Source organism: Haliaeetus albicilla, chromosome 2 (assembly GCF_947461875.1).
Source record: "Haliaeetus albicilla chromosome 2, bHalAlb1.1, whole genome shotgun sequence".
NCBI classification, from domain to species: Eukaryota; Metazoa; Chordata; class Aves; order Accipitriformes; family Accipitridae; genus Haliaeetus; species Haliaeetus albicilla.
Genome location: NC_091484.1, coordinates 5,266,660 through 5,290,516, shown reverse-complemented (window position 1 = coordinate 5,290,516; position 23,857 = coordinate 5,266,660). Strand labels below are relative to the sequence as shown.

The 23,857-nt window shown below is 38.9% G+C and overlaps 1 long non-coding RNA gene across 1 annotated transcript in view; it reads left to right on the top strand.

Moving 5' to 3' along the window:
* The first annotated feature begins 6,272 nt into the window (after positions 1-6,272).
* LOC138688124 (uncharacterized) overlaps positions 6,273-23,857 on the top strand; it is a 32,677-nt gene continuing 15,092 nt past the window's right edge. The window contains exon 1 of the long non-coding RNA XR_011327173.1: positions 6,273-6,443. This is a non-coding gene — a long non-coding RNA (uncharacterized lncRNA). The remainder of the gene's footprint in view (positions 6,444-23,857) is intronic.

Below are 23,857 nucleotides of genomic sequence, written 5' to 3'. Positions count from 1 at the left end.
TTTTGGTCTGAATAAGGCAGTGTGCTTCCCTGGATTTCATGCACAATGGAGATAAGACTGTGATGTGGAGGACTGAGGACCAAATCTCCTTTTTATGTAGTGAATTTCAGAATAGAATTCAATTTCACAGAGACTTCTATGCACGAGTAGTCCAGTGCACTCTGTGAAGTGAGGAGTGAAATTCTGGTAGTTCGTTGGCACTCGCAGTTGCAGCTGCCATTGTGCCCTTTGCCATTGCTCACACGCAGCCTTGGATATTAAGGTGCTTCAAGAGAAAAAGTAGAGTACGATAGAGAGGGACTGGCAACAGAATAGCGCACAATACAATAGCTTCTCCTTCACCCACTGCCGGCTATTCCACAACCTGCCTCCATGCCTTTGAAACCTTTTCACTAAAGATTGGCCTGAAACCTAACATCTTTTAACCTTGGAAAGTCCATTCAAATTTCATGACTTTTAGCCTGTGTAATAGGCCAGGCCGAATCCTTGTGCTTGAGGCAGCTTTGGATCTGAACTCTCACTTTGTGGCTCAGATCTCCTTCCCCCTATTTTTTTTATTTCATCAGTAAGCAGGGAAGGAACAGAATATAAAAAGCTGTAGCAGATGATTACCCCACATCTATCTCTGGTACACGTAGGTGTTTGTGAAGTTTTCATTGGCGTGACTGAAACAGGAAAGTTTATCTCTCTATCCTAAACAGACCCAGAAGCAGGCATTCCCCTTTATTAAGTCTCCCTTCTAATACCGAACCTGTACTTAATTCCTGGTGGATATATAACATAATCTTGGGATTTGCAAAAGATTTAATTACACCATTACAGCCCAAAGGTGTTTCTCCCTTTTTCTAACACGTTAAATTACCTGCATCACTCCTGGTTTTTAAGGCATCAACTTGAGATAGCGGAGTGGTTGAAAAAGCACGTCTAGATTAAAGATCAGTTCTGTTGTTACACATAGTGCAACACTTTCATAAGACTATATAGACTGCTGTAAGATGCTGCACAGCTAATTCATAGCGGGAAGCTGATGGGTGTCAAATAGCAGCATATCACAGGTACCTGTTTCATTGACTCACCAGCTGTGCATGAGATTTTAGTTCCGTTCAGTGAAAAGTTATCTTACCTGTATCATGATGTTATGATACGCACATCAGTAGATAAATGTCATGCACGGCTAATTAATTTGTCTAAAGGATATGTATTGCACAGTATGTAAATGACAGGGAGACCATACTGCATTTTGCACACCAGTTTATTTTAAATGAACCAGCGTGAAGCTTTTTCACATCAGATTTGCTTAACTTTGATTTAAAATATGCACCATAAACATATTTCCTTATTAGTCTTGATTTTTAACTCCAGCCTTTTACTTGTCACACGAGAGAGTCATACATCACTGGATGTATGTGCATGGAAGAGGCTGAGTACCCTGTTATGTGTGCCCAAGCATACCATCACTTACAAGGCCAGCAACTTACTGCTCTGTTTGCAAACCGAGTGTCATTGTGATCCAGATTAATAAGGAAGCATATTGCATGTGACTGAAAAGAGAGAGAATCTCAGAAATCAGGCCAAGGGCTTCACATTATGAATATTGCAATTTCACTAGCCAAATCCCGGTCAAAAGCGGTCAATAAGAACATAAATCTAAGCACCTGTCTACAGCATTCTACATCTATTCTAGCAGCAAGCATAACATTTTAGATCAATTAATAAAAATTCTAGTTTAGGTAGTTGTTCTTCTGGGTTATGCTGACCTGGATCAAAGCAGCCAAACTCCCGAATTCACAATCGCAGCTGAGAACAGTTTTGACAGGTTGTAATTTATGGAGAAAAACAAAACTAATGATAATTAAGCTGCAAACCCCGCCCCTCAAAAGCAGTAAGAAATCATCAGAGCTGTGTCTTTCCTCATTCTTCCCACAGGAGAAAGTGGCATACTTGATATCAAAAGAGCACTTTAAACTTAGCAGGGTGGCTTTATTCACTCATTGTTCTTTTCCACAAGCCTGTCCCTCCAAAGGGAGCAATATTGTGGGGTTTTTTTCACCCATTAATTTTCCTTTTTTCCTACCCTTCTCTCTAACTTGGACTTTTCTGGCACTCCAGTACATGTGATCCTGTCCCAACACTCTCCGATGTGCAAACTGTGGACAGCAAGGCATCTACTATCAAAGCAAACAGGTTCCTCACTTCACACTGTGATATTGTTTTTTTCTGGCTACAAAGTTCCCGGTGGTTTGGGAGGCAGAAGCACGCATCCTGCACTCCGTGACTCATCTTCAAAGTCACGTCTGTTGTTCCAAGAGCCTTTTCAGATGTTTCCTCAAAATATTTTCTTTTAAAAAAACCCTTCATACCTAATGATCAGGAAGTGATTGAACACAGCAAATGGGTACAAATTCCCTGTCTTATAAAAGTACAGTCTGGAGAAAGAGAGAAGGCTGTTTTTGTGTTCTTTGTACTTAGAGCCAAATTCTGGGCCAGGAAAGGGATTTTGGTGGGGAAACAGATTATCTCCCAGCTCCTCAGATCACCTGAAGCTGCTATTCCTCTTTCAAACATACAGTTCTGGACTTAATTATACCTTATTTCAGCTTCCTCTTCACCTTTTGTCATTGATGTAAAGTGGGAGGCAGATTTACTACTGCTAGACCTTATTAATATTACTGCTATTGCTCACAAAGGATAACAATGCAAATTATGTGATGAGACTCTCATGTGATATAAACCAGCATCAGTTTAGTGAAGTCAGTAAAGGTATGACAGTTTGCATCTGCAGAAGGGCTACTCCATTAGTCCATTTTACGACTGCAAGTTAATGAGCTTCAGAGTCATAAACATAACTGCCTCAGTAATGTGAGCATCAGTGACAACCATCCATATCTAAGTGACGCAGACCTCGGTATGGGAGAAGAAAAGACATGCAGTCTTGTCAGAGCATTAACAGAAAGAAATCACCTTGGTATAACTGAAACTTTCACTGCCAGCCCAGAAATTTGGCAGATCTGGTTACACCTGGGTTTGGGGGTTGCTTATTTCCCCCTGTACGTAGAATATTTAAGCTTATACTGGAAAGTGGAATAGTGGAGTCTTTTGGCCGGTAACTAATCTAACTGAACACTGCTGCAGCATTACAGATTTCATTTTCATGAATGACTGAAATTTTTATTTGCAAGAAGTGGCTTGAAATGTATTTTGACTGGGAAAATATTGATCAACCTTATTCATTGCAAGCCGGTCTTTGTCAGGCATCCACGTGACCTAGCCTCATTTTAAGAAATCCTGGACTGTGTTTGCAACTACTGTGATTTTACACAGTTCTAAGCACAATAACGTGGGGTGATTTCTTTTTCCTCCACTCTCCCCCAAATAATGCTGTTTTCATAGAGCCCTCAGGGAGGTAGGCACTCAGTTTTCTCTGAATCCCCCCTAACCCCTTCAGGCTCCTTTGAAAACCCCAGCCTAAATTCGAAGTTCTTTCCAGGTGGAATACTCCAGACAAGTGAAATCAATGCTGGCACTTCTTACACTTACACACCTGCAGCTCATTTTCTCATAGGAACTGCTCACCACAAATAGCACAGAGAATGTAATTACATGTAACTTTTTCTATTATTTTTCTATTAAGGGATTCCTTAATGCAAAAAAAATCCCACTTTTTTAATAACGAATGAACAGAGAGGTGTCTGAGCATCAAGAGGGTTTTAATTAGAAATGCTACCTGTAAGTACATCTAAACAGTCGGTAGCAGCCATGGAACATTTCTAATTATAATCATCATTTTGTTTTTCTCTCAGGTAGCTTAGCTCATTAATTACTTTAAAAAAATCAAGTCTAGCATTCAATACTACTGTGCAATATAAAATTCAAATTAGACTGATATCGCTACCAAAATATTATGAGCTGATTTATATTAATGGTATTCCATACACACAAATATCAGTAAGTTATTGTCTATAAATAAATTGGATGTCATAGCCCAAACCTTTTGATTCCCAAAATTTACCTGTGCATACCAAGTTTGTATTTGTCCTTTCCAGATACTTTTCTCAATTACCTTGTCTGGATTTGCATATGTATCTATCAACGGTATGAAAAACCTTTTACTGTGTGTGCATGCCACTGTAAATATATAGAGTTTAGGTAACCACGCTTCTCACTGAGTGCGCAACTGTGATTCTGCATGCACCAATCAATCTGGTCCTGCCGATTTATAGATCCAAGGAGTGTAGGACTGTTGGCTGTAGTCTGTTTCAGCACACATGAATAGAAAACAGCCTCAATAGACAAATCAGTTGACAGAAAGCAGTCTGGCCTTTGAGAGAGTGCATAGAACAAAATGGAGACATCAAAGTGATGAGAGCAAATGAAGAGTCTGTGAAAGTTCATTTTCTGAAGATGGATCCTTTCTCTAATTTCCCCTTATGGTTTACTGGGCAAACCTTAGCTATCTGTCACACACAGAAAAGCTGGAGGAACTGAGAAATATGCTTGTCTTAAAGAATGGCCAGCTCATCATCAGCTGGGACATGGTCCTTGTGCAGGCAGGGGCCTGAAGTTGAAGGAGCATCAAGACGTTTCCTTCTTGCCAATAGAGTCTATTGTAAATGAGGATTATTATTTTCAGTGGGCAAGAGGAGCAACATATTCTGTGACCTTGGATTAGTCCCTGCATTCTGCTGTGTATCAGCAGCTTGCCTTCTCTGCCGAAAAGGGAGCCCTGGTGTCTGACGTGGCCGTATTCATTTCTCTGACGGCAGTGAGAAAGCGTCTGCTCTGGTATAGCCAAGATGATTGATTTAGTCAATGCAAATAGCTTGATCATTTTTTCTGTATTTGATCTGTACAGAGGAAAATACCTTTATGTATGTGGGCTTTCAATGCCACATTCATGAGAAATAGTGCACTAGGGTATCGATAATGCTAAAGAGCTGCTCAGGGCAGGAGGCGCAGTGCAGCAATATCAGCCTTTGCTTTTCAAAAATCAAAAATGCGATGGGTTGTTTGTCAAAGTCAGTCAATAGTAGAAGGTCCTCCAGGTCAGGAATAAGACTGGCACTAAATTTAATCCAATTTTAGTGGTATGGAGGGGATAAATGGCATGTTTTGCAATGGGTCTATGAAGCTTTATATTATGTGTATTTCTGGGTTTTCACCTGTTTCATAATTACTTCTGATTCCATATGCAGTCTGTGGCAGGATACATTTTGTCAGAGCAGTAAGCTCAGGACATGACAAGCAGTACAGGATTCTTTTCCTTCCTTAAAAAAATATCCTCACGTGGACATTTTCTCATGGGGATGAACTTGAATTCCAAAACTGTGTTGGCTAAAGGAGGTCTGAGCTTAGCCTGCTAAAAATACAGCTCCTACATATTTGCTTTACTTTGCTCCTTTATGTCCCAGTTTTCTATCGTCGCAATAGAAAACTGCTTTGAATAAGACCCTGACAAAAACCACTGCTTTGAGAAAGACCCAAGCTGCTCACAAAGTGCTGAAAAATGGGACTGCACAAAGCTTCCCACCACTTTCCTCGCTCTTATCTCTGTCTGAGTCAGCATGATCATGGTGGAGCCTTACAATGCCTTTGCATCTGCTTGCTTTGGAGGGTTTTGATACCTGTTGGGGATGTGAGGTGAGGCTTTCCTTTCTTGGTGGTATCATAGAGAACCATTGTTGAGGATTCGATGTGAAGGAGTGCAGAGATGTTAAGGAGCCAAACCTTCCTTCTAAGGGTAACGATGCGCTGTCTCTTCTTTTTGCTGAGCTATATTCAGTCCAGTCTTCATGTAAACGTGTTATCTGGATGACTGTTCAATAAGCCCATTATCTATACAGAAAACATCTTTGCTTTCAAGTTAAATATTTTCAGAAAGCAGTGCTCCTTCTGGCGCTTTACTTAAGTTCACTTAGTTCCATGAAGAAAACTAACCATGAAAAGTCACTCTACCTCAAGTGACTGCATTGGAATAATTTTGTGCTAGTTTTTCTTAAAGGAGAAAGGAATGCACCACCCTTGCCCCAGCTTTAGATATGCAGTCTTTTCTCCAGCTTTGTAAATGTTTACCTACTCATTTGTTCAACAACAGCTTATTTTCACACTGTAAACAAAGACCTTGTGTTTAACAGCGTTAATTTGACAGTGTACAGTGTTGGCAACGTCCCACTAATATGTGGTGGTACTTGTTAAAAGGTGTATTGAGCAGCAAAGCTGTGTTAAGCTTAATAAGAATGATGCAGCAGTAACATCCATTGACTCGCTGGGTAGATGTGGGTCAGAATCACTTGACTCAGAGTCCTCTGACTGCAAACCTCAGTAAATCATATACAGGTGACGTGCTGAGCAGATCTGAGCACTGAAGTGTCTAAAAGGAACACTTGGCTCTTTGGATTTTCTGTTCTGTTTTATAAGCAACGGGACAACTGGAAAAATCTGTTCTCGTAAGTACAAAAACCAAAGTACCAATTTGATTAGGTTTACCTGAACAAATGCTTAAATAGAATGCTTCAGAGATGGCTGTATTTTGTTAGTTTAGCTTATTGCTCTGCAAGTTAAGTCTTAAACTAAGTCACTGTGGTATCAGAAACCTCTCACTGAACCCATGGTTTACTTATTACTATCAAATTCAGCTGGCACCTATGTTTCTTGGAAATCCAGAAGAATTTATGTGGGAGATGGAGTGCTTGCTCTTGAATAAACCAGGATAAGAATTACGACTAAGGCTGAAATTTAAAGAGAAATGAGGACTCAGGCTTGGAGCAAGGATATTCTGAGCTATTTTCTCTTTTCAAGTGCTTGAAATAAGTATCATATTACAGAGGGAAAGTTATTATTGAAAACTTCTTCCGATTTGGTATATATAATAGATATGTCATGGAGGAGATAAACTGTATTTAATTTTATTTAATAGTTCTGGTTGTGTGTTGCTATCTTCTGGGGGGGGCGGGGAGGAGGAGAGGGTTGTTTCTCAAGCCCTTTAGTCTTTAAAAATGTCAGAATCTGTTACAGTGCTGTATAGTATGTATAATTTTTTCTCTCTGTGATCCAGAAATGATTGTGTTGTGAAATGCTGAAAGCTTAGGAGCTTCAGAATAACTGGGGGTAGTTTAAGAAGTATGAAGATGTACTGAAGTATGTTGCGTCTTAGAGGATTTTATATTGGATTTTATTTGCAACAATGATGTTGATAAGTTCTGTCATTCATTTGCAAATTATATATGTTGTAAGTAGCTGGATTGCACCCAAGGAAGTGAAACGTTGCTCACTTTCTCCTCTTCTACTCAGGACCATACATCACATAGTAGTGGTTAAAAAGCCAGCTGCTAAAGTTGGCATCTTATGCCAGCAAGAAGCAGCTTCTCTGCACTGGAGTGTCTGGTGTGTTTGCACATCGCTGCCTTCTACTGGAAGGCATCAGAGCATCACAGTTGTCTCAGAACTGCAGCCAAGAGCTAAGGGGTTTTTTCAAGTGTTTAGATGTCTGTGATTTAGTAATTAGAAGAACAGGGATCTATATCTGGTTTTGCTGCCAACACAAAGTTCAACAGTTCAAAGTTCATCAACAGATGAAATACCTTTTCATGTTAATAAGAGTTTTGTGATAAACACTAGTGCATTGAGGTTTTTACCTCAGAATGTCTTTATTGACAACTCAAAAGTCTGAAAGGCTGTGGGGTTTTATTATAAATATTAATTTGGTTATATGCCGGTGGGACTTAGCACAGACCCAGCATATGTCATTCTTCATGGGTTTTATGTTCAGCAGGAATGTATGCTGTCAGAAGACATTTATACAGCACATGCTGTGTCCTGGTAATGGCCAACTCACTTTAATTGTATATGAGTTTTGCTTGACAAAAACTGCAGGATTGAATTGTCTTTGAATTGTCATTTCCCCTGAATTGCTCAAACCCTCCCACCCCAGCCCCAAAATATACTTAAATGATTAAAATGACTGCCTAGACACAGCTGTTAATAAAATGTTAATGAAATCAGATTAAATCAGACCCATTCTAGTTTAAACATTAATATTCCCCTATCGAAACTCTGGTACAAAACTGTGGATTCCAGATGACCTCCAGGGAGAGCTTGTGGTAGAGCTGACACCTACACACTGGTGGAAACCACCCTGCGAAAGGATGGGTAAGATCTGTTAATGTTTGTCTGTAGCTTGCTCTGCACTGATGTCTTCATGCTGGAAACAGTTTATAGAAGGTAAAACCCCCAAACATCATGGCATATTCCGAAACAGAAAGTTGAATCATTGTATTAATGTGTTGATTTTATATGTTTTGTAACACAAGCTTATCTAACAGGACATTCTCAAAGGTATTTGGGACTTTAGCCGTGAATGAGAACACGCATCTAATTGTTAGCACAGCTCATGGTACTCGTAATGTCTCTGGCTTAAACCTGAGCCCAGACTGTGACTACAGGTTCTGGCCTGCCTGAAGGGAACATTCCTGCCTGTTTTCACCCGAGGACATCGCTTGGCACTTCAGGCCTGTGGCAGTAGAAGCAGAGCTGCCCAGTGAATATATCTTCATGGGGCTGGATGGGATGGGCAGGTCACTCCCCCACTGTGTGTCGTACAAGTGTGCCTGTATGGTGAGGCTTGGGGGAGGAGAGGAGTAATGAGGTTTTCCTCCTGGTGAGGATCATTGCCTCTCCTTTCTCTCCAGGGGGAAGGACACATGGGAAGTAGTGCCAGTGATATATTTATGGATTATCTTACTTTGGGGATTCTGTGGGATGGTCTTAGCACCCCTAGAGACTGCTATTATTGAATCACAGTCTTCTGGAATTTGTATTTCAACTCCTTAAAATGCAGTAATCTCTCACTGGAGTAACACTTACTAACCTTCAGTTATTTATATGCCGGTAACCTGTCCCCTTTTTGTCACTGCTTCTCCATACGGCACATATCCATTTCATTCAACCTGACTACCTAGGACAAGCAATGTGTCCACTTTATCATTTTTATTGCTCTCTTCAGTAGTGTCTCTAGTTTATCAATGTACCTTCTATAGAGGAGAGCCCTAAAATATATATACTACATCAACCTTGAGCTGAGTTTGTGTAACAGGGAATTAATCACCTCCATGGTCTAGTCCACTCCCTTTAGGTGCGGAATACCTTCTGCTAGGTGCTAATGGTCCCAATTTCTACCAAGTTACTGTGAGTAAAAAGTTCTCAACTCACAAAATTTAGTTTCCTATGTCTAGAATTAAAATACCTTATACTTTCTGTATGGAAGGATTGCACTTCTCACTCATTTTCAATCTTCCTGTTAGTGTCCTCCTATTATAATACTTCCTTCTGATTTTTTCCTCTGATTGACAGTCTTTATTTTTATCTTTGTTTGTAAAATTTTGTTTCCATTATTTTTTTCCTGTTCCTGGAAAAAACCTGCCTAAAATAGAAGTTGCCCTTGGTTTCTGCCCATCATTTAAAATGTATTTCCTGTAAGCTTGCTATCTATTGTTGTAAGTGTGGCAATTTGCAAAGCCTACCCAATTATTCTCTGTAGATAAACCCTAATTTGACTGGGACAATAGTGAATAAGATACCACACCATGAATATGGTTATTGCTTTCATCAGCTGTGTTATCTAACAAAGCAGACAGAAACATGTCAGACAACTGTATGTACTAAGGACTTAGAACGATAAGTAGAATGTGATTCACCACCACCAGACGACAAAGGTTAGCCTAGCAAAAAGCAAAAAGCTTCTGCCAGAGATCAGCAAAAAAATAGTCCTTTGCTGTGACCAGAGCAAGAGTTTGTGTGTTACTTACCTGCTTTTTCATGAGAGAGATGTCCTTTGTCATCCAAACTTACAGCAGCACTTCAATATGGATCTATTTTTTTAAATAAAGAAGAGGCTTAAAGTTCTGCCCCATAGATCCAGATAAAAAGCCTATGCATGTACATATGCGTAGTACAAAACACTCCTGCATGTATGCGAGATGTGCACATGCTCCGTAGGTGCACAGTGAGGCTGAGTGACAGTAGCTCCAGCTTTCATGTTCAGAGAATACACAACTGGAAACCAAAATTCTGCACATACCATTTCCACAACTTGCTTTCCCCCCCCAAAAAATCAGTTGCAGTGACCCAGAAACCAGCGAGGAGGAAGAAAAGAGGCATGGCATCAGGTAAACAAAAGAGCTTTTAAAAAACGTTCGAGCTGTAGTACTTAAGTTACAACATTGCATCAATACATGATTTCATCTAAGGTACCACAAAGATATATAATATCACCACAACAACATACAGCGATGAGTCTGGTAATCTTTGCAACTGACTTTGATCGTGAAGTGGCTGGCTGCCCGGCAGAGCTGGAGCTCACTGAATTGATTAATTTATTTCTAGGAAGATTATGGCTTGATTTCTTTAATCCTTTCTAACTTTTACTTTGTAGAGGAAATAGTTTAGGTTCTAATCCAATCACGAGGATACTCTTTTTAGGTTGGATGCTTAGCAGGCTGTTCCACTTAATGTCAATAAATAAGATGATTGGGAAACAAAGTAATATGTCATAAATTGTCCCTGGTTCTTTGACAATACACGTTGTATTTGTCTGTGCTTACATACAGTTCTGAACCATAACTCTGAATGGGAGACATGGGAATATTATCAGGGAATGATTCATAGCATTAGATATCACCCTCCTCTTGCAAAACATCTTCTCTGTTACACTGTTTTGTTTTTTTCATTTGTCGCATTAATGTGAGTTGTGAGCAGAGTTCCAGAGGCAATGTATTGCATACAGGAGTTGTTATAGAACATTAAGTCCATCTCATAATTAAATGCTCTATCTATTTTCTTGTAAACAATAAGACCATAAAAGAGGTAATAGAAAAAAATGATGTCCCGAGCGTAATGGTTTATACAAAATATGGCCAAAAGATCACAGCATTACAGCGTGCTGGCAGTGCCAAGTCCTTTGGCTTTGTCCTTAACCCAGTAGAGTAAAGTTAGTATCATCCATGGGCTTTTGAACACAACAGATCGTCTCTTCATGGGTTTTGAGCATTGCACGGCAAGGATTCCCCAGCTGATGAAAGAAAGAATACATTTCTCCGGATACAAAAGTATTTTAAAAGAGGAGTTTTGTAATCAATTTAAAAGCTAGACCTGAATTAGTATTAGATTTTCCTTATGTTTAATTAAGTCTAATTAAACAATGCAGACATCTTCCTGTCACCTGTGGTGTGATTATGTTAAATATTTAATGCTTGTGAAGGATTAGACTGCACATCTAATCTATATCTAGCAATCTGTTCTCTCTCTGGAGTATTTTTTATTTAGTTCTGCTTTTGTATAATGAGTTGCATTTCAAAGGAAATTGTTAAATACTTTGGTGGGAAGGGGGACATGTCATGCTGTACTGTTTAGAGAGGAGAATATTGCTAACTAGGCACGCAACGTGGAGGCTGTAGTGCACTGCCAAGATGGTGTAGCAGGGATACTATACTCTGCCTTTCTGCAAGGAGAAGGAAACAAAATCAAACCTTTCTGTTTGTTTTAGGAGCTTCAGTATACCCCTCTTCCACAGCATAGCCAAATCATTAAGGACTTTGAAAATCAGAACACAGGGTTCACATTGAAAATATCCCTTGCAGCATGCACACATTTCAAGGTTGCACATTTCTTAGACTTGTTTTCCCAAGGGGCTGTCAACTGTGTAATAGAAAAATGTATTTGTACATCTCTCCCCTTCTGAGCCCCCCCTCCTCCTTCCTAATCTTTGCACTGCCTCTGAAACACAAGAATGCATTTGTATATATCTGGTCACCTCTTGGGACGAATCCCTTTAAAGGAGAGGCCAAGGGTGTGTTTCTGGGAGCAATTGCTTTAAAAGACGGTGTTTGCATCTGGTGCTAATAATCATCTTCTATAACAAAACCTGTGAAAAATAATTATTCAGCTATTCATCAAAAATGGGTTAAATATATTCTTATTCATGCTATAAAAAGCACATAAAAATACTTCTCTGGCAGTTTATTTGCATTAGCCATTATTTGCATCTAAGAACAAAAGACAAATTCACATAATTATTTTTCAATTGGTTGGGCCTGTGTCTGTGTAATCATTTTTTCACAGTGTATGAAGCCCTTTCTCAATAGACCATAACAGTAATAGCTATTTCTTATTTACAACTCAAGGAGAAGATCCAGCAACCAGATTTTATTATGCAGAGTGAACTTTTCAAAATTAAATTAGCAGAGCTAACGTGGTGGCCCATAGTAAACTAATTAGTTGTTAGACTGTTGGCAGAGATGGTATCAGCTCTTTTAGACTTCCTAACAAACATCCTTAAAAATTACAAGCAAAGGTTTTCTGTTGCATTTGGTTAAGCGTAAAAATATGCACCCTCTTTAGTCAAAATGAGAAGGTAATGTCCTAAGAAGCAGCTACGGAGCAGAGAAAATAGCCCCCCAAAACATGCTGATCAAAAGCAAAGCCCAGTCAGATGGATAGGAGGTTTTCATTACTGCAGTGTAAGAGGCTTGAACATTGGTAGCTTTATGATCTCTAGATAAGCCCACATGCTTTGATCTACAAAAACAGTGTAACATTCAAGGGGGCTTTATGAAATGGAGCTCAGTAGGGTAACCCAAGTCAAACAATAATACTCGAACAAATGAACATACCCACTGATCTGGGGCTGGGGGGGGGGCTACGACTCGAATAATGTCTTCCTGGCACCTGTTGGGAGGCTAGATCATGTATATTCAACAGCCTAACTGGCTTTTCAGAAGTAACTTTGCACTTATGTAAAATTAATAGGGTATTCATTATGAAATCCATGCAGCATCTTATTAAAAGTGCTCTGTCATTGAAAGTAGAAGGTGGAGGTTTTTTAAACTGGGGTTTTGTTGCCCTCTAGTGAATGAGGTCAGCATTATGCATGTGAAATTATTTTGATCACTGCATAATTAATGTGTTCTGAATTGGTACAAAAGTGCAGCCAAATTGCATCCTGTTCCCACTTGAATTAGTTAACCTAGAGATACTGTTTCTTACAATGTGTTGCTTCCTTGCCTGAGCTTTTTTTTTTCCTTGCAATGAGAATACATGATTGTGTGGGTATCATGATAAGGCAAGGTAGCCAGAGACAAAGAATAAATCAACTAAATGGATCTGCAGCACAGTAGCTTTAATACATTGGTATATACTTAATATGTCTCCTGAAAAGAATGTCTAATTATACTGTCATGGCACAAAATGCATTTTCAATAGCGATAAATTATGCCATCATTTACTTTCTGAGAACATGCTGAGATTTATGAAAGATTACTGCAAAATTATCATGCTGGGATAAAAAAAGCCAAATGCAGCTATCATTGGCATCAGGAAAGAAAGGAAGGGAAAAAAACCCCTTTCAATAGTGAAAAGGCTAGTAGAATTGATTAAATGTTATGCAGTATGAAAATATGCTACTATGGAATGAAATTCAGCTTTACTATGTGCTCTTATTCTGACGTTGTTACCTGCTAGAGTATATTTTGGGGGCTTAGATGAGGAGGTTGTCCCAATCCTGTCTATAGTTGGAAGCCACAGGGCCTAATTCTTCAGTGGCTGGAACTTGACATTTTTGCTTATCTGGTATAAAACCAGTGTGAAGTAGTATCAAGCCCCAGAACAGCACATTAGAAAATATGAACCTATTCTTAGTGGCTTTTATTCAAACCAGCTGCCAACTCAACATGAACTGATCTAGAGTGCACATGTAGAGGTTGCTGTTATAGAACACACGTTTCTTACAAGCGACTTGAAATCTATATTCTAAAATTTTTCCAGGTTTTTTAATCTTTATTCCTCACTTATTTTTTAAAGACATCTACAGAATTGTTGTCATTTTGCAGCAACCTATACTGCCATTGCCATAGCCTGCGTTACACATTCCAAGCAGCGTGTGTGGAATCACCCCTACCTGCAGGCTCACTGGTGGGTCCTCATTTATATTTTCCTGGTAAAGGCATCGCAGTCCTGTATATGATTAGAGAATACAGAGTTGAAACAATGGCTATTAAGGATGACGGTAGCCCACAGTGGTGTGGGACTGGGTAACCCGGTGAGGTCAATTAGGCATTCAGATAAAGTTCAGAAAATGACAACCAAGTCCTTTATTGACCACTCTGGGAGAAAAACGCAACTTAGAAGCAAGGAGATAAATAAAATGTTATGGCGTTTGCTGCACTCCATGAAAAACAGAGAGTGGGTAAAGATCAATATTCTCCAAATAGAAAGGACAAAGTTAAGGGGAAAAGTATTGCTTTCCAAGGCACTGAGGTGTATACAAAACAGGGGCACAAATTCTGAATTTTCCACACAGACCAAGCTTTGCTGTCAGCCTGGTGAAAACAGTACGAACTCTCCGAGTTAATCCCAGTTTCCTGTGCAAAACAATAGTGATCTGACCTGTAAACTTTTACGAGAATTTTACGTGACTACATAATTCAGGGTTCTGTTGAGACATCTATAAAAAAGCCCAATCTGATTTTTTGAGAGTGCACGATGGTTCCTAGTTTTAATGTAGGTTGTTGGGGGTTTTTTTAATTACTGAGTGCTTAGACTACTCCTGACAGACTGGATGGGGATGAGGTAGCTGGGAGAAATGGGACATTTGATCAAAATTCTTATTCGGAATAAGTCAAATATACTTAGTTCCACGCAGCACTGCCCAAGCAGTCTCACTGAATTAAAAAGTCCTTCCCAATAAAACAAGATATCACTGAGTATAATGATAATAGCTGGCACAAGTAAGTAATCGATTTCCAAAAAAAAAAGACTTTTCTTAAACAAATAAAATACAAATATAACTCCTAAGTGTATGAGATGCTTGTTAAATGTCCCAAAGCTAATGCAAACAGCAAGGCAACCTGTCTTTCAGTAAAGAGTTGCCTTCATTGTCTGCTGCTGTATGAGAGATTTCCAGCAAATCCTCTGTGGTCCCATTCTAATTTTCCACCTATTGGCTGTTTTTATTTGCTCAGCTATTCCCTGTAACAGCATTTTCAGTACTGTCACATGATAATAGCAGTTACAGTAATATATGGTATACAGTTCATAGCCAATAATGTCACTACCTCTGTTTGTTCTGCAGCATATGTGATCTAAAACCAGAAATGTGAAATAAAAAGGTATATATTATTGACTGAGATGTTAGAACATGAGAACAGATTCTGATCTTCGCTGTGCTAATGTGGGTGTGAGGTGACAGTATTGACTTCGGTGCAATTCGATGACATTTTGTTAAGCATAACTGAGTTTAGTTCAGGCACATTTTATCGGCTTTGCTTGATATATGCAGCATATTCTCATAACCTGTAGCACCTAGCACTGAATTGCCTTTCAACATTTTAGCTCTATTTTAGCCGCTGCAAGACATTTTCTTGTGAACAAACATGATTGGCAGTTGTTTTCATTAGTCTAAGTTAGCAAACAGAAATCAATCTCTTGTTCCAAGCAAACTCTTAAATTTTTAGAAAGTTTTTCCCTCTAGTCATTAGCAAATACTCTTGGCCATAATAAAATTAACAGCTTTGGTATATTTTATAAAGACATTTACATTCATCTTCTTCATGCTTTACACTTGTTCCCTAACATTTCTTCTCACATGGTGAAATTTTTGTAAATATTGCTGGCTTTCTGTCTGAGTCTACATACTCTCTGGAAAATGCTATAAATAGAGAGGATGCCGTTGGAAAGTACTATTTGCTGTTTGTGAAATTTAACACTATGCTTATGCTTAAATTAAAAAATATTATTGCAAATATTACAGTGAAGGTTGAAAGTGTTTCCTAAATACATGGCAACTACTTCAGGGGACTGTTGTTGTTAACAAAATGGTAGGCAGAACAGATCCACAGTTATTTTTTTGCTTTCCTTTCTCTGTTTATTAAATAGAGAGGCGATAATTGCTTTGTTTTGTTCACAGCTGGCACTAGATGATAAGTTTTCTTTTCATTAGACATGGAGACCGCTGACATACTTGCTCAACTTCTCCAGTTTCAACAGATATAGTCTCAGCTATAGTTTCGCTCATGCAAAATGGTTTTAAGCAGATGGAGATTCAAGATTAACTATGTAGAGTTGAAAAATGAAGCGCAGCATTTGATTTCAACTATAGTTATGGATTTGAGAGGGAGAACAGATTTTGTGCTTTCCTAGGTTAGTGGGATTGCTCTGATTTGAGCCAGTGCTACTCGGAGGCAAAATTTTACCTAACAATGAATTATTTTGACTGAAAACAGACAATATTTGGATTTGCACACCCCACCCTCAACCCCCCTCCAAGAATGCTTTCTCTGGGAGGCTATGGGAGAGATGGTCATTGATGAAAAAGAATGACATTCAAGGACTTCATTTTTTTAAGAATACCTGCAAATTTGAGGGCAAAAATCATTAGCTTTCCTGCTGTAATATTCACACATTCTCTCAGTCAAGAAGGCTCCGATCTCCAGTTAGATTTTTTAGAAACCATAGTAGTACAAATAAAGAAAATGGATGTTTGCTGTCATGTCTTAAAATCTCTAATGCTTGCTTCATTAAACTCCATGCAAAATCTGAAATGCTGGTTCATGTGTAGGTCCTTTCCTTTCTGCAATATTTTTCAGTCCTCTTTTCTATTTGTTCTTCCTTCTTATTAGTGATTAGTGATTCTGAGGGTATTTTGTACCTTGTGCACATTTTTTCTTATTAAAAAATATAGAAGTAAATATTGCTCTTGGCTGTTTTGGAGTAAATCCAGAATTAACTTAATGCTGTCATGGAGCTTCCTTCATTTTTGTAGTGCTATATATCAGTACTCTGAGGCAGAGTCCCTGCAAAACATAAAAATTAACTTCTAGACAACAAAAATATTTCAGTGAAATGTTTTTCCATTTTTTCTCATTAATCAAAATAACACGTTTCACAGAAACACAATCTCCGATCATTCTCTTCGTGAAAAAAGCGAAAATGGATTATCTTGTTATAAAATGTAAATCTCTGGAACCCGAATGACACATTTCAACTACCCACAAATCAGATTCTCTTTCCCAATAAACTTCTTTTCTGGTTTTGTTTTGTTTAATTATAAAACTTAAAGCCTGTCAAAATCTCAGAATGACACATACAACAGAAAATCAGATTGCTGCCCACCTCTATTAGTTTCTATAATAGTCTTCAACTACAAGGAGGAAAAATGAAGCATTAGGAACAAAACTGTTTCAATGACAAGATGCATCTGAACTTCTTATTTTCTGACAAATAAGAAGAATATCTTTACTTTTCCCTTTGCTGCTTTCCAGTTTTCTGACAGTTATTTCTCTGCCTTCTCCAGCGCCAACAAAAATGAAAATACGAACCTTGATTTAAAAACTGCAAATACTTTTCTGTGGCTATGTGATTGTGCACACACATGCTGGGTACATTTTTTGTACCGTGCCAATTAAAAACATACATGCATCAAGGCTTATGTTTTTTATCTGACCGTACCTTGATACATATTTATAATAAGAAGGTGTGCATTTTTTGGGAGCACTTTTTCTCCTTCAGAGAAGTAGTAGGTTGGTGTGTGTCTTACTTGACAGATAAGGGTGGCATTCACTTGAATACGATCATCAAAACCAACATACTTTGACAGAACAGGCTTCATAAATAATGTGCATCAGTTTTTACTCTGTCACTGTAAATGCATATCCTCCAGTACTGGTTTCCACTTGTTTCATCTGGAATGTCTAAGAATAATGAATAAATCATAGTCCTGTATACATGTATGTATGCATATGTATGTGTGTATATTTATACATAATTCATGCCATAAATATCTATTTTGATCTGGCACAGAAATCATATATAAAAGTAGAGATGTGCTATAGAGACACTGGTCTTCGCTCGAGCTAAATGATTAATCGAGATTCAGATGCTGCAGATTATTTCATTTAGCAAGAAAAATAGATGAATGCAGATTATGTTGATGCAGCCTTTTTTTTTTTTTTTTTTTTTCCCCCACAAAGAACATGCAGTGTTCATGATCACCACTGGAAAGTTCTTTTGCTTATCACTCCTGGCTGTTTCCAGTCATTAATTGGCCCCAAATTGCTCATTAAGTTTTTCTTAGCCTGCCAGTTCTTCTAAGCTGTATGGGGTACTTCCTTCTGCCTTCTCTCTTTGGTTCTCTTGTCACATAAATCTTCATAAACAAGAGTCATTGCCTTTCCTTCCATGTGTCTTTGTTTAAAAGAGTGGCACTAGCCCGGGTCTTGATTTTATTTCAAGTTTCTGGCTCCATACAGGGGCATAAATTGTTGACATATTCCCTTTTATTAATAAAATACATTTGAAGAACATGAACAAAACAAGAGATGTATTTTGCTTGGAAGTCCATTTATTGGGCAGATTTTACACCACCTTACTTCACTGATATTTAACCTGCTTGTGATTTAGTACACAAAACTGGTAACTCCAGCATATGATTTAGCCTCTCTAGTTACCACATCCTCATATGGCCTTCAACCTTCCCTCTCTGTTCCGTCTTTCTTCTCTCCACAGGATAAGAGACGGTCTTTGTTTTATAAATCACTGTGCAAATCCTCATTGTTAATTTGTAAACTATACACAGTGTTGCAACACTTCAGTACTGAAGCACCTGAAAAAAAAGCTGCATAGAAAATGTGCACTATTATATGGAAATTAGCCCACAGGATTGTGGGGTGCAGGGTCCGGTTTTCTGTGTCATTTACAGAAAAAAGAAGATAATTTAGATCTCACTGATGTATAATTAGTACCCAAGAAGTAATATCTTCATTGGACAGGAAGAAAGGAATGGAAAAGCATCCTCAAGAGAAAGGTCTCTGACTAGAGCTGTTGGCATCAGCACTAGATGCTATTGGATTTTGGTAGATATGATACACTAATAGAGGCACTTGTCCCACAATACAGTAAATGCCTGCATGCTGGGGCTCCCAATACACTAATTACTCTGTTTAACACAAAGACATTTGTGAAATAGTATTTGGAAGGAAAAGCCGAGCTGTGTAATCTATATGCTGTGGGATTCCTACTAATGCTGAGTCCCAGACCAAGTGCCCTCCATATGAGAATAAATGACAAATTACTTTTCTACTTTGTTCTTTCATCAATATATTTGAAATGCAGGATGTGGTCAGTTGAATATTTTCAGTCTGCCTTGTTCTCCCCAAAATAACAACTGGTTCATGACACTCAGAAAGTGCCAAGTCTAACATGACTTTAGTGTATTCTAGGACATTTTTGCCTTTCAAATTAAACCTGATTATTTCCAGGTATCTTACACTCCTGATGACTAAGAGCTAGTATAGGAGATTTTTTTGTTTAAATGCGCTCAAGTACATTCTAAGGGAAGATAGAGGAAATGCATTTATCAAAGGTGGCTTTTACGTTTCTGCTCAGGCACCAAAGAAGCACTTGAATTTTCAGGAGGGTTAAATAGCTGCTAAGTTTTTGCCAACTGGGCCATATCTGGATGAGCAGGTCTTTACAGAAACATGGCCCTTCTGCAGCTTCTGGAAGCTGATTCTTTAGAAAAAAAAAAAAAAAGCCATTAAGTCAGTCATGGTTGCTAGGAGTTTTGTCTGAACCTTGGAAATTGAAGGGTTTTTTCTACCCATGACTGCAGAGGCGCAGTAGATCACCGTAGGATCTGCATACCCCGCAGTCACAGCATGTACGCTTCTTACCTGGTAAATTCACCTGCACTGAGTTATACACTGCCACCTCTGCACTGTCCCAAATCCCTAAGTTAGCAAGTTTATATATCTTTAACTTAGTCTGTAGTTGTATATATCTGATTTAAGTTTAGGCTGTCCAGCTGACTGTGGTTTGCAAAATAATGCATGGAAAGTTGTGCAGACAGAAATAACAACGAATCTCTTTCAAATGATTCCTAACCTCACCTTTTACCTAAAGATAGCTTGTGTTGTCATTAACTGACTACTGATGTTGCTGTCTGGCCTTCTTTAATGATATTTGCCATTAGTCAGGGCTGTTAAGCCCAGCTATGTGTTTGTATCTTTGTTGGCCCTGGCTGGCTATAAATACCATCATTGCATATTGCCATTGAAAGCTGTGTAAATCATTCTACGGGTCAGTCAGTTGTGAGAGCTGTTTGCTCTGGAATCCAGTGCTCAATGTGGCTTTCAAAGGGCATGTGCAAGTTAAAGCAGGGTAAACAGCAAAAATCTGCACCAAGAACAGCAGGGAGTTGCAATGGTGTGCTGCTCTATGAAGAAAAGTATCTACTGCTGGATTCAGAGTTCAATAGGGTCGGTTGGTGTTTTCCTGGGTAACTGTGACCATTAGATCACCTTTCTGGAGATGTTTCTGCTTCAGGCAATTGCCATATTCTCCCTCAAACACAGGGCTGGAAGGAAGCCATGCTCAAATCCACCATCAGTCCAAACTGACTTCATTACCACCACATCTAGCCTCTCATCCAAGTCAGGACTATGATTAATTCAAATTATGTAACTGATTAGCAAGTTGTGTGTTTAAATGAGAAATATTCGATTGAAAATACGAAAGGGGCTTCATTTGTGATTTGAACATCTGAGTACGAAGCAACTCAGCAGGAAGGACGTTCCACCTGGTGTGGGCTGCTGATGGTTGGTGAAGGTTGGAGCAATCACTGCAGAACAGAGCGGTGGCTTTGTTCACTGTTTGGACTGGTGATAGAGGCACTTACGGGTTTTGAAGGAACATTTGCATTTCCCAGTCAGCTCTGGGCAAACAGTGGTCTGGTCGGGAAAAGGCAAAACTCATTTCTAATTGAATTAGAGGGGAGAAATGAGAGGAAGAGATCAATACTTATGTAACACTAAATCCTCCCTCTGCTTTCTTTTGCACAAACCACCCTGGTTTCAAGTATCAAGAGTGTGAATGTAGTGCAAGCTAACTGTTTTACACTGGCTCTGTGCCTGCCGTGCAGTGCGGGCAACTCCACTTTCAGCTTGTGTCCAAGAATGTCCAAATGGAGAGCTGGTGGGGAGTGCTGAGCATGTAGCAAATTCATCCCAGACTGTGCGTGCTTAGATAAACTGCAGTTAACTTAGATAAGCTGCCCAGAATTCACTGGTAGCATTTCAGAGATGGGATTGGGTTTGGGCTTGTTGGTTTTTTGTTTCCTTGGTTTTTTGCTTTTGAGGGAAGAAAAGTAGGTTTAAGTTACGGTCAGAAACTTGGCAAGTTTAGAATTGTTTGACAAATCCAATATATTACTTGCAAAGTTTGTGAAACATCAAACTGTGAGAGGTTGGAACATCAACAGTAACAAGTAGAAGCAAATCATGACAGACTGAGTGACTAGGGTGTTAAATAAAGTCACAACAAAACCCGTCACAGGTTTTCTGATAAGCTTTGGAAGAACACCTGACAAGTCACATTAATAGCAGCAGTTATTGTTTGATTACATTACTGCTTTGAATGCAAAGGGGCTACTGTTTTGCCTTACTGTCCTCATAAGAAGCAGTGTTTTGGTCACCGTATCCTAGTTTGTGAAAGTTGCTGAGCAATTTTATTTTCATATTAATTTACGATGTCCCTTTTCTATGGTGAGATGATTTTATTTTGACAAAGTGCAGTAACACTCAAGAACTCCTAATATTTAATGTATAGAGAAGGTCATGAATTCATATCCATGCTGGGGCAAATATTACAGTATATATGCCAGAGATGGATGGCACTTGTGTTATGCTACACTGCTAAGGAAGACAGTTAATCATAAGATGTTACTTCTCACCTTGCTGAAGTTGTAAAATGGATATAACATTTCTTTATGTTCCAATTAGGGATGGGGAAGGTCAGGTCATACAGAGTTGAGTTTCCCAAAAGCTAGAATTACCTCTCCAGAGTAACTGAGACACCTTTTGAGACATGGAGAACAAAGTTTTTGCAGTGAAAATAAATAAATACCTGGCTGTCCATCACTGTCTCTTTGCATTGTCATGATGAAGTTTTCTCTTGACATCTGATTAAAAAAAAAAAAAAGATGGTATTGCCACTTCTGTTAATGTAGGGTTTTGTACTGCCCTTATTGCAGATCCGGCCCACAGTGCAGAACTGGTTAGGCAGTCCATTGGAAACCCCATGAAATTACGCTTGAGGAACACTTCAGGATTTCCAGGCTAATTCCCCCCCCCCCCCCCCCCCCCCCCGTTCTGTGCTTCTCTCCATTACCTCATCATGCTGTAAGATTTGACAGGCAAATCTTAGGCAGCAGCTACTTTTAAGGAGGTTGCCCAGCACATTTCAGTCAGCGCAAAGGGGAATATTTGAGCATGGTGTGGCTTGGTCTCTTCACCTCCCAGCCTAGGAAAGAGCAGTCTTTGCTGTCAGTTGCTTCTAAATGAAACTGCTCTGCTCCCGGGCTACTTGGAGCTCCCTGAAATCCTGAGAACTGGTAAATAGCAAAGCTATATTTATTATATTTGGCAAAACCGGAGTGGGCTTAAGTGTAAAGGCCAATTAAGTGTATAGAGGAGAGAGGAACAAAATGTTAGGGACAAACAGGCTTGTGGTAGCTGGAGAAACTGTGACACTTGAAAAGGAAGTGATGGACAGGTTTTTATTAGGAGGTGGGTTCTTGGATGAGGTTGACTATTTCTCCAGCCAAAGTCTTTAATTTTTACTTTTATTGCTTAATTTGTGTTTGACCAATAAACAGGTCGGACAGTGACCTTAAACAGTTTTTTAAAGAAACACAGCAATTTTATATCCTTTCCTTCCTTCCTTTTTTACTGACTCCTTCCTTCATCTGGGGTTCTTTCTGTCTTTGACATCCTCTCCTCCTCTATTCCCCACCTGCCTGCTCTTTTTCCCCATATCTTTGGGATATTTAATATTAGAAAAGCAGCTAGAAGATTTAGGAGACCTTGGTCATACTAGGTTACCTTTTCTATAAATACTGATATTAGAGGAAACACCCTTTGCACCTTACTTTCACTAGCTGGAAAAGGGGGATACAGATATTTGACCCATGGTTATAAAACATGTTAAACTCTTCTGCTTGGAAAAGTGTTGCTGTTTTTATTTCATTGACCATTCATTTGACTGATCTGCCTTAATGTTGAAGACAGTTAAGGAAGCATTTTAGCATTACTTGCTTTTGTGGGACATCAGACATTTAGCTTAAGATAGTTACGTGGCTTTGCTAAGAATATTTCAGATTAGTCAAACCAACTAGCACGCATGGACTAATTACTGGTTAGCACTCATCCACATCACCCACACTTTGGTTAAGTTGGGGAAAATGTCCTGAAGCTTGTTCCAGCTAGGTAAGATTGCATTAGTTTCTTTTGATTTATTTCATAAACTTGGATTTTTTTTTTTGTTTCATTTTTGGATTAGTTTGCAGTGTATTCACCTTGTCTTCAAAATTTTCAGACTGTTCAGTTCCCCTCACACCTTTTGCAACAATCCACATTTTACAATATTCAAAATACTGTGGTGACCTAAACATAAAATGGCTTACAAAGGCGTGGAGAGCACACGTTCAAGCTCTGATTTTTATATTACCATCTTTATTTGCTGAAACAAGTGGGAACTAAAGGAAGCTACTGCCACAGGCAATCTGTGTCACCAGTTGCAATCCGCATCTTCACGGGTTGTTTATAAGCAAATTCTTCAAAATTGTTTCTACATAGTTTGAGGGGTTTTATCCTGCTTTTGGATCCATGCTTGATAGTATATGAAAAAAATAACAGACTCTCTGATAATACACGGTATATATCTTTAGCAAATGATTTGAATTAATTTACTTGCGGGCATAAAATAACAGAGATGCAAAGAATCCTAACCAGTGGGAAGAAGGATTGGTCTCTGGGAA